Source organism: Bos grunniens, chromosome 17 (assembly GCF_055505025.1).
Source record: "Bos grunniens cultivar Pamir isolate PY7600 chromosome 17, Bosgru_T2T1.0, whole genome shotgun sequence".
Lineage (NCBI taxonomy): Eukaryota > Metazoa > Chordata > Mammalia > Artiodactyla > Bovidae > Bos > Bos grunniens.
The window spans coordinates 5313680-5325901 of NC_141181.1; the positions used below are offsets into that span (position 1 = coordinate 5313680).

Genomic DNA, 12222 nt, shown 5'->3' on the forward strand with positions numbered 1-12222 from the left:
TGGAGACAGCTGGCTCTAAACTTTTCATAACATATAAGATGGTAGGTCGTAACATTTTGTTTGGTTATTAAAAGAAATGTCAATCCTGGAATGAAAGGCTGAAGAACCTAAGGATAGCTTCATCCTTGAAATGGAAACCTGTTTATTGAAAAGGAAGCCTTGAACACCTATCTGGAGGGGACTGATGGTCTCACATATGATTCTCTCACAGAAAAGTCAATCCCCAGGGTTTTTGTTTTCTTTTCCCTAAAAGGCCTTTCATAGTTTGAGTTGGAACTCAGAACTCCTATTTCTATACAAACAATATAACAAAAGAGGGTTGCATTCTCAGGACTTGCGATTAAACTCCACAACTTAACTTTATATTTTGCTCTGTTCACTGTTTGATTTGGGTCAGATAGTGCTTCTCCAAGAGGCAGCTAAGGAATCTGGACTCCTTCTGGCATGTGAGCCAATATCTGAGCATCCTTTGCTTCTAAGCCTATAGACAGAGGAGCTAATTACCTCATGGGAAACTAGGGATCAAGCCTGGACATGACAGACATTACTTCAGTCCATGTTCTGCTGGCCAGACTAATCACGTGGCTCCAGCCTAACTGCAAGGGAGGCTGGGAAACAGTTTTTTGTGACCAGGAAGAGGAAAAAGGCACGTGGGCCTCTTGCATCTACTTGAAAGGTTTTGTGAGGATTAAATGAAGGGACAGCACATTCTAGGTTCTTGTCAAGTATGTTCTTCCTTGCTTTATAATGAGCTAAGCACATTCTACTGGTGACAGGTTGTAGTGGTGGTGGGTTCCGTTACAAAGGACTCCAGCGCAGGTGGAGAAAATCAGGTACAGACTCTGGTAGAGTTAAGCAGAGGTTGTGGTAACCTGAAAGACAGGTAGAGAATAAGAGAACCTAAGAACTGAGAGTTAGATGCTCTTGAAAGGGTGCCTACAAAGTCAGGACAAATTCAAGGAGAGGAGAAAGAGGTAATAAGGGCTTTGGCTGGGATAAGAGCAGGGCCTTCCAGGGGAGGCATGGTAGGACAAAGGTGGAAGGAAACAGCATCTAAGAAAATGTACAGGTAACTTTTGGAAGACAGGGGAGTGCTTAGTACCTCAGTGAGTGACTCCCCCAACTACTAAAGCGGCATGGAGTCAAAAGTGAGTGGAAAAGCAACTGAAGAAAAGACCACCTTTTTACTAAGATTAGAGAATGCTCTTAGTGGACTTAAAATATAACATTAAAAAATGATACAATGTAAAGCAATTACTGCCAAATAGTATTAGAGAGTCCAGTTTTTAGTTTCCCTAAAAATACTTATATTTAAACATTTAAATATAACTGAAGAATGCAATATGTTAACTCGGATTGGATCAAGTTGGGGGCAGGACACAAGCGATCAAAAATACTGTTGGTATTTTATGCTTGAAATTTGCTAAGAAAGTAGATCTTAAACTACTTTTAAGTACCCCAACACACACACAGAGGGAACTGTGTGAGGTAATGACTTTGTTAACCTTATTGAGGTAATCATTTCACAGTATGTAGGCACATCAACGGAGAGGGCAATGGCACCCCACTCCAGTACTCTTGCCTAGAAAATCCCACGGACAGAGGAGCCTGGTAGGCTGTAGTCCACGGGGTCGCTAAGAGTTGGACACAACTGACTGACTTCACTTTCACTTTTCTGCACTGGAGAAGGAAATGGCAACCCACTCCAGTGTTCTTGCCTGGAGAATCCCAGGGACGGGGGAGCCTGGTGGGCAGCTATCTATGGGGTCACACAGAGTTGGACACAACTGAAGTGACTTAGCAGTAGCAGTAGCAGCAGGCACATCAAATCATCACACTGTGATACAATGCTATCTGTCAATTATATCCCACCAAAGCTGGAAAAAAATGCTGTTGGGATAATTAGGAAAATTTAAATGGGGATTAAATTTAGATACAGATTTTTGTTAATTTTTTTAGGTCTGATTAAAGGTTGGGCTTAGGTATATTCTTTTCTTGATATCTGCTGAAATATTACCTAAGGAAAAGGATGAAGTATTAGGATGCCTGAAATTTAGTCTCAGATGGTTCAGAAAAAGTACATAAGGCAAATATAGCAAAATGTTAACCATGACTGAATCTAGGTGGAAGGTGTATGAAAAGAAGTTATACTATTCTTTCAATGCATTTAAAAAAATTGTCATAGTGAAAAATCTGAAAAATGTCAGTAAGATCAAAGTTTCTAGCCTGTGATCACTTATTTGCTCATCAAGACAATGAAGCAGTCATCTATCTGTCTATGCCTATGTGCTAAGTCTCTTCAGTTGTGTCCGACTCTGTGACCCCATGGTCCATAGCCCACCACCAGGCTCTTCTGTCTATGGGATTCCCCAAGCAAGAATCCTGGAGTGGGTTGTCATGCCCTCTTCCAGGGGATCTTCTTGACCCAGGGATTGAACTCACGTCTCTTATGTCTCCTGCATTGGCAGGTGGGTTCTATACCACTAGTGCCACCAGGGAAGCCTATATATATATACACACATATATGTTGGAGGAGGAAATGGCGACCCACTCCAGTATTCTTTCCCGGAAAATCCCATGGATGGAGGAACCTGGCGGGCTGCAGTCCATGGGGGTCGCAAAGAGTTGGACATGACTGAGTGACTAACACACACACACATGCACGCACTTATGGCTGAGTTGCATTGTTGTATAGCAGAAACCAACACCATGCTGTGAAGCAATTTTCCTCCGACTACAAGGAAAGAATACACCATCAGATAGTTCACACAGTTTTAGATGGTGTTAGCTGAGGGGAAGGGTCAAGCCTGGGACACACTGGCTGCTGCTGCTGTTTAGTTGCTCAGTCCTGTCCAACTCTGTGCAACCCCATGGACTGCAGCCCCACAGGCTCCTCTGTCCATGGGATTCTCCAGGCAAGAATACTGGAGTGGGTTGCCATGCCCTCCCCCAGGGGATCTTCCCCATCCAGGGATCAAACCCAGGTCTCCGCATTGCAGGTGGATCCTTTATTGTCTGAGCCATCAGGGAAGCCAAGGACATATTGGCACCAGACCACAAACCCCATCGAGCCAGGACACCACTGTTTTCACCATTATATGTTCAGCATTTAGTCCAGTGCTAGGAAACAGGTGATAAGTAAATTTCTGTTCATCAAATGGGGAAGGAAATGTGAAAATTCTGCACTTTGGATAGATATCCTAACCCTTTTATGTTTTCTCTATATCGTTACTCCTTGGAAAACCAAAAATATACAAATAATATTTATAGATCTAGTACCTTTAGCAACTCCTTACTGTTAACTCAATAAATCAACTTTGAATTTCAAGCCAAAACATTTAGAAACCTTTCCTTTTCAGAGTTAAGTTACATGTAAGCATACCTTAATATTTTTATGAAGTCATTTTCTTTAACTCTGTTTCACTCAATATTTTATTTTAAAAATAATGGCTAGACTTTACTAAAGATAGTGACTATTAATGACAAAATCAAATGAAAGATTCTTCTGAAACTTTAAAGCTAAATTATCAAATATAACAAGTGATTCAAATTTATATTAATTTTCCATTATAACTAGCAGTCAACTGTCATTCATTTTCAGAATCAATCTTTTTGCAAACTGAGATGATGAGGAAGGCCACACAGGGACAATCTCATCAAACAGTTGATAAGTTTTCTAGACTCATGTGTTCTTGTATTTAACAATGTCATCAAGCTCTGGCATCTTCCAACATTTTTAACAGCACTATGATATTATTAAGGAGCTGATCACCAAATCCAAGGGCCTTTGCTGCATCATTTGATACGACACTACTGCTTTATTTTGTAGTTCTTCTTTCAGATGTTGAGGAAGTATGGTTATTCTCTGAAGAGGCCAGGGGTCAAGTGATAGACTGGCTATAAGCAATGAAGGAGTTTTGTTTTTTTAAAGCAGGTTTCCATGTAGCCCCTTTTTAGCACTATCATTTATATTAATATTTAAAATTTTTATTCTTTTATTTTTTTAAATTTTATTTTTAAACTTTACATAATTGTATTAGTTTTGCCAAATATCGAAATGAATCCGCCACAGGTATACATGTGTTCCCCATCCTGAACCCTCCTCCCTCCTCCCTCCCCATACCATCCCTCTGGGTCGTCCCAGTGCACTAGCCCCAAGCATCCAGTATCGTGCATCGAACCTGGACTGGCAACTCGTTTCTTACATGATATTTTACATGTTTCAATGTCATTCTCCCAAATCTTCCCACCCTCTCCCTCTCCCACAGAGTCCATAAGACTGTCCTATACATCAGTGTCTCTTTTGCTGTCTCGTACACCGGGTTATTGTTACCATCTTTCTAAATTCCATATATATGCGTTAGTATACTGTATTTATGTTTTTCCTTCTGGCTTACTTCACTCTGTATAATAGGCTCCAGTTTCATCCACCTCATTAGAACTGATTCAAATGTATTCTTTTATTTTTATATGTACCAATCTTAATCTGATTCTAGAGCTATTAGGCTTAAAATAAAGTAACCTTATCCAATGGTAGAATATGAGGTTTGCCATGTGGAGGTGAACAACATTCCATAGACCAGTGGAACTAATTTCCCTTGCTGCCTGAGTGTATGATGTAACAGCAAGCAATCTACTTGAAGACTTGGGGCTGAGTCCAGGCTTCCTTTTTATTTAATCTTCTGACCCTGGTTAAGTGATTTAATTTCTGTGGTTCTTCATCCAATCTTAAAACAGCACTCACTCCAAACAAAGAACTGACAGATAAGAACATGATAGAATAGGCAAATAGAATACCTTGGGAAAATTTGTCAGGTAGTGACATGGATGGTATGTATTTGATATTAATGGGTAAAATTAAAAAGAAAAAGAAAACATGTATTTTAGCAGGAATTCTAGGAGGGAAGAAAAAGCCATTGTAACTTTCATAAAATGAATGAAAATGGAAATGAAAAAAAATTTGTGCAGGTGAAACAATTTGTTACATAGTTGCCTATAAAATACAAAGCAAGAGTTTAGTTACACAGGTTCATTGAATAAACATCTGACTACATACTTGAGGAAAACTAAGTCACACCAAAGCACCATGAGGGATTCCAGCAACGATTTAATAGTTCAAAGTGTGACATTATTTGGAATGTAAAAAATATAGCCTTATAGACCTACTCTTAAGAAGTTTATCATCAAATTCATAAGAGATAATTAGACAAACTATTAATATAATTATTCTTATTTTGGAAAGAACTTGTCCCAAATGTAACTCATTTGGTAGTATTACCTTACCTGACATATATTATTCAAATATGGACTATAAGGATATTGGAAAATTGTATCTCAGTGATTAGGCATGAAAATGATAACACATTTCACAAAAGAAATACAAATGGCCAGTTGATATATGAAAAAGTCCTCATCGGCATCAGCAATTAGGGAAATGCAAGCTCAAACTCCCACCAGACTGGCAAGACAGAAAAGGACTGACTATATCGATTGTGGTTGAGGGTGTGGACATGAGGTTCATACAATGCTGGTGTGAGTGTAACACTTTAGAAAACAGCTTGGAATTATTCATTCAGATCTAGAACACATGTAACTACTCCCAGGTATACACCATACAGAAACTCAGATGTGATGGAATACATATGCAAGAAATATTTATAGCAGTATTTACAACAATTTCAAACTGGAAACAACCCAGATATTCATCAACAATAGAATGGCTAAATAAATTATGCCATATTGCTATAATGGAACACCATAAAACAGCAATTAAAATGAACAAACTACAGTTATATGAACAACCCAAACAACGTATGACGGGTTAAAAAACATGTTGAGCAAAAGCTGTAATCAAAACAGGTTACATACTGTTGTTCCAAGACAAAGGGCAAAACCAAGTAATACGTTGTTTAGAGATACACATGCTTGTAATGAAACTATAGAGAAAAGCAAGGAAATGGCTATCACTAAAGTTAGAATAACAGTTACCTCAAAAAGGGAGGGAAAGAGTTGTATTCAGGAAGGTCACTGGGGTACTTCTAGGGTGCTGGAAATGTTCCATTTCTTGACCTGGTTGGTTACATGGAGGCTTCTTTTACAATTACTGCTTTTACTGAGTAACTGCTTTATGCATTTTAATGCATATTTCACAATCAAACCACTAAAAGTAATTGAATATTGTAGATGGAATTTCTAGAAAGAAATACTGCTAGAGAATTTAGCTTATGAAATCTTTTACAGCAAAAACTACTGGTGTGGGATAATGAAGCTGATAAAATGGTTTCTCATACGAGCTCACTTTCAAGTGTAGGAGAAAAGAACCCTATACAAATATCCCTCTGTTATATTTTAACATACTACCCAGATCCTTATTATACACAAACTGATGAGCCAGGGAAAGAACTCTGTATCCTAAAACTTCAGATTTCTTTTTTTTGAATTTCGAATGAACCAGTTGTTTTCTTCTCTCGAGTAGTAAGAAATGAAAGCACTGAAGAGATGCAGACCAAGTTGGCAATGTAGGAGCTTCCTGTTCTGCAGCCGCCAGTTCCAGCTGTTTCCTCCAGTCAGCATACCGGGTGGTGAACTGGGTGGGTCTTGCCTAGTAAGTTAGTGCAGCTGGAAGTTCATCAGTAGTTGGCTGAGGGCTCTCCTCCCTGCTACGCTGCCTCTCAGCACCAAGGTTCTCTGGTGGAACCACTGACAACGAAAACCAATCAGGCTGCTGAAAAGCTCCATGTGGTTGGTTACACACTGCCCTGGAGGTGTCCTCTGCTGGGTTGCAGAGCTCTGATGTTTGCATTTCTTCTAGCCAAAGTTAACAGAAATCTGTGGTGCTAGGCTTTACAAAATCCCCTCAATCTGTGTATTTTATTCCTTCAATTTCCATCAAAAAATTAGGAAGAGGAGCAAAACCCCAAACGATTTACACATGTAGCCATGTGGGGCCATCACTTGCTGTTCAGATTCCTTGTGAGTCTTATCTGGAAGGATCCGGCAGGGACCAGTCATAAGAAGAGTCAAATCTAGGGTAACTTAAACACAGGAGGGTTAACCTGGCTCTTAGAACTTGGATGAACGGGCAAGAGCTACTTTATCAGTCTCTTCTTGCTTTGGCAATATCCGTCCCCACCCCCTCCTCCCATTACTTTTTCTGCAGCATTTTAATAAAAACGAGCCCTTGTATTTTACCCAGTTACAAGGTTCCTTGATGTATTTGCATATGGTGGTGGCAGCAGGGGCAGAAACTCTGAGCTCTCCAGATCTTTATATAAAAACCTGCCCCTATCCCCTGAGGTAGAAAGATCCGTAATAGTCACTATCACTGCTTCCGGATGAGGTAAGGCGCGCCAGGGTCCAGAGACCCAACCGCGGAATCTGCTTCCTTTCGTCCCTGCTTTTATCCCCTTCTCACACTATTCATCAGGACAGGTGCAAGACAGATTTCTGAGGAATCTGAAATCGTTTTATCTTAAAATTTCCTGTCCTAGAGAACTACACTGTCAACTTCATGAGTTTTTACTTGAATTTACTTTCCAGGATAACACCTGTAGGAAAACCAGTATAAACAGTAATAATATTTATTTTAAAAAGGAAATAGCCTTTGAGTCAGACCTGAAACACAGGCCAAAATTTCTTGATTACAGTAATGGACACCGATTAACAACCAATACCAGCTTTCCAAAGCTCCAAGCCACAAACATGAATGATTCCTAAAAGGGAATCAGTACTAAATCCTCTTCCTGAAAAGTCAAAAATACTGCCACAATCCCTGGGAGGACGGCTCCCTTCTTTCGTCCCAGCAGTTCGCCTCTTTTTTCACTTAAGACTCAGGTTGGGACTCATTTCAACCGCAGCCCCATTTCCTTCGGGGGGAGAGGGGTAAGAGGGATGTGTTACAACTCGCATCTTTACAAATGCTACGCAGTTTACAAAGAGCTTGGACTTCCGTCAAACTCCTCTGAGCTCCGCGAGTGAGGGAGCCATTCATTCATTCATCAAACATTTGCTCTGCCTGACCACGCGTCATCGGGCGCTGGTGTCGCTCCACACCAGGGGAAGGGTGGGGCGCTCGCGCCCTCGAGCAGGTGCGGCAGATCAAGCTGTAAGATAACTTCTCGAGCAGCTGGGCTTTCCGAAGGCCCGTTTGGGGCCAAATGCCTCACCTTCGGGTGGTGCGCGCCCGAGCATGGCCGCGCGGCCTGGGCCTCCTCCTTGCTCCCCAAGGAGCAGTCACCACCTGCTCTGAAGGAAACCGCTACAGAGCAAGCTCTCTCCACCGCCCTCGGGTCAGGGGTAAGCTCAGGCGGCAGCTTAGGCTCCACGCGGCTCCTCCCCTTCCTCTCTTCTGTTCTGACGCGGCCGTAGAGGCGGCGGCAGCAACACCGAGTCCGCGGCCCGAGGCGCACCCACCCGCTCGCCGAGCCCGACTTCCTCTTCCCTTGGAGCGTCATCAGAGCGCGCCAGAGGCGCCTAGGGCGGGGTGGTCGGAAAGGTGAAAAAAGACTAGAGGAGTGAGCCTCCGAGCGGAGAGAGAAGGGAGGGGGTGGGGGAGAGAGCGGTTGCTAGGTGACTTGCGTCATTGTTGCGCGCCGTTTTCCTCCCGCCCCTCTCTCTGGAGTGAGGCGAGAGCCCCGCACTAAGCGAGGGAGACAGCGAGCTGAGCTCCGGGCGCTACCGCCGCCGCCGCCGCCGCGAGCGTGAGAGCCAGGGAGCATCTGAGAGACCCAGCGCCCGTGCACCGGCCGCCGCCAGGACCTCTGCCCTGACCTGGGCCGGCGGGAGCCGCGGCCACCTCTCTTCTCCCCCCCTCACCTTCCCGGCCGGCAGCCGCGGCTGCACACGCCGGAGCCCGAGCCGGAGCCGGTGGCTGGGGGGCAGGGAGGTGGCTACCTCGGACCGGGACTAGTCCGCTGCTCCGCGGGGAGAGGACGCTGAGGAGGGGCCGGAGCTTCTGTTGGTCCCGGGGCGCGGGGCGAGGGACCCCCAAGGTGGAGGGCGGGGGTCCCAGCCGCAGCGACACATGCGGGAGCCGGGAGCGGGGGCGGCGCCGAGCGGAGCCGGCCGGGTCCCCCACCTCGCCGCCGCCTCGGCCACCCGCCCGGGGCCGTAGCATCTCGCCGCGGAGTGCATGAGCCGGGGCTCCACGCCGGGCAGACGCCCCCCGGCTGGGGGGGCGGGGACCCCGATGTGAAGCGGCGGCCGGGGCGGCGGGGACAGCGGGACCGACGCCGCCGTCCTTCCCTTCCCTCCCCCGCCCCTCTGCCCCCTCGGGGGGTCTCCGTTCTCGGCCCGTCGCCGGCCCCCCGGCTCCTCGGCAAGGACTCCGGGAGGAGTTCTTAGAGCCCCCTCCCTGCCCCAGCCCCGAGGGCGGCGGGGCCGGGGGGGACCCGGGGGGCCGGCCGCAGCCTCCGCCCAGAAGAAACTTTATAAAACAAAAATCCGGAGCCTCCCAAACGGGACTGTCGGGGAGAAGTGGCCCGGGACGGGCAGAAGACCCAGCCTGAAGAGACCCAGGAAGAGGAAAAGAGGAGGTAAGCCGGGCCGCCGCTGCCGCCTCTGCTCCGGCCGCGCGGAAGAGACCCGGGTGGCCGCCCGGCTTGGCGGTCCCAGCCCCGCTTCTTGCTCAGCAACGCGCCGGAGCTGCCGCGGCTGCCGCCTCGGTCCCTAGGAGGACAGGAAACAGCCCGCTTTCTCAGCGCCGCCGGTTCTTCTCTAAAGTGTGAGTTCCCCGGGAAGGGGAGTTGGGGGGGGGGCTGTAGAAATGGGGAGGATGCTGGGGCGTCCTCTGGAGTTTGGCCGATGTTTTCCAGGAGTGTTGGGAGTGTGTAGATGAGAGGGGTACCTTAGTCCTCGCTGCCGGGAGAGGCATCCGGCAGCCCTGTGTTTTGTGACCTTTAGCGCTGGGTACGTGGAATACGCACAGGTTTCTCTTCGAGGAGTTCTTTCTTCAAAGTGGACACTTGCACCTTTCTGGCCAGTAATTAGCAAAAGGAAATTGAGGAAGCCCGAGTCTATATGCGCACAAAGGACATCTCTGTAATATCTCTTTTCCTGGTACACCGGGTGGGAAACTGCGCTGTAGTTTTTGGCTCTGGGCAACTCATTTGGGTTCCCAAGGGGGAAGCTCTGACACTGTGAACCCCTGAAAGTAAAACTTTTTTTGGTCAGTCTTCTTTGAGAGATTTCATTTCAGGAGCAACTGGTGTAGGAGTTATTTTTTTTACCTTCTCGTTTCCTGGGTGTAATTCCTGTGTATCCGGAGGATACTAACAGATTGCAGTTACTCAGGAAATTCTGGGTTCTTATGAATCGCAACTGATTTGGGGGAGAGAATTTAGTACTTTAACCAGTAAAAAAAGTTACTAAATTTTTCCTTAAGCGCTTTTTTTGGTAGCATATGTCCTACTTGATGACTTGAAGCTTTGCTTATTTATCTCATGCTTCTCTATACAGTGAGGAGAAACTTCTGATGTTTAATTCTTTGAAGAAGAATGTTTTTCCTCTTCCTTTATTTTAAAAGTGAAGTCTGTAAAATCTTTTATTTGTAGTTTGGATATCCTCTCTGTGTGCCAAATTAAGGTGCAGGAAAAGTAATTAACATTTCATATATTTGTACAGACCATAAGCGTACGGTGGAATTTTATTTAACAGAACATAGGCAGTACTAAGAATTAGGGCCCCTCCAGACAGCTGTGTGAACTCACACTCTCTGAAGCCACTGCTGAGAGGGGCTTAGTGGGAATGAATGTAGAAAGTTTGTGGGAATGCGGTTATCTATGCTCTTTTCATTCAGGATCTTTTTAAAAACTTTCTCGAAACACTTTTCATCCTGAATTGTTTGTCTTTTGAAGAAATGAATTCTACAAGTTTATTAGCCTCTGAATTAGGTAACGGTTCATTTATTTCTCCCAAACCTGTCTCAAATTTCAAGACACATCCCAAATTTGTGTTTTGAGAACTGCTAGAACAAGCTGGCGTTCATCTTTTCCTGGTTTTGTAGATGTTGATTGCTTCTCTTTACCATCATTTTCTTGACTTTTTGTCTGTCTTAGAATGATTTCTTCCACGCTCATCATCACTTTGCCCTCCTCTGGGACTTCTCCAGGTGTTTTGTTTTGTTTCTCTTTGTATGCCTTGTTCTTGTTATGCTTTTGTTAGAAGTCTTAAATTCTCTTTTAAATAGATACTGACATCAAAATATTGAGCAGTGTATGTAGTATTAGATGTGGAGTCAGCATTGAATGTCTGTAGATCTGTTATTTTGTGACCTTGAGAAAGTCATATATTCCGTACTTTAGAAAGATAGGAGGAAGAGAAATGTAGTTTTGCATAGGCTTATTTTGGTGGGGTGGAAAGGAGGACAGAGCAACAAACTAATCTGAGCGTATATTATACTCCATGAAAGTTGTTTACAACTTTAAGACTTGTATTGTTTTGACTATACATTGGTTAAAAATCATGGTATTTTATTGCATATTTGAGTAGCAAAAAACAGCAAAATATTTGAGGGTCCCTGCCTTTGAGATGCTTTTGTGTCTGGGCGGCAGAGGCAATGGAACTTGCACAGAATTGTAGGAAAGGGAGAATGGACTAGTTTCCATCCATGACCACTATGTTGGCTGCTGTTTGGTGCCTTATAGATGTAAATTTATTTGGACAGATTTCATTAGATGTTGATGTTGGACTATACAGAACTTACTGGAGTATCTCAGTCAGGGGAAGGTGTTTTTTTAGGAAGAAAAGAACAGGTGGAGATAAAGTGTTTTGAACTCTTGGAACTGGAGGGTGTGAGGGACGAATGTAATTAGGAAGTTAACTTAGGGGAATACAGTGGGAATTTGTTGAGTAGGCTTAGGGCCAGTTTGTGTGGATACACGTTTACAGTCCGAAGAATGAATTGAGAGTAGTGTTTTTGAGAGGGTAGTTTTAGACCATTGAGGATAAATTGTATTTTAGGCCAAGAGGCATTTCACTTGGATTAGGATTTTAGTGTTCTAGGCAACTAACATTTTTACACCACAGTCAACTGAAGGGCTGTAACAGATGCAAGAGTGGAGGAGAAGATGCTCCCAGTATGTTAGTATGGTACTAGTGGTTTCTTATAAACAGTAATTTAAAATGGGGCAATGGACTTTGTTTTGGACATTACATTTTAGGGTTCAAGTTGGATACCGATGCAGTTTCAAAACAGTACAATGGTGAGTAATATGCTGAAAACTG

The 12222-nt window shown here is 44.4% G+C and overlaps 1 protein-coding gene across 7 annotated transcripts in view; it reads left to right on the forward strand.

Moving 5' to 3' along the window:
- Positions 1–8156: 8156 nt before the first annotated feature.
- Positions 8157–12222, forward strand: part of FBXW7 (F-box and WD repeat domain containing 7) — a 225441-nt gene continuing 221375 nt past the window's right edge. For 3 of the 7 annotated variants that reach the window (XM_086346309.1, XM_086346301.1, XM_086346306.1), the window contains exon 1: positions 8157–8295. The gene's annotated coding sequence lies outside the window, so the exon portion shown is untranslated. Of the gene's footprint in view, positions 8296–9581; positions 9722–12222 lie in introns of those variants that run through there. The other 4 variants (XM_086346308.1, XM_086346302.1, XM_086346312.1 and 1 more) reach the window with 3 other exon arrangements.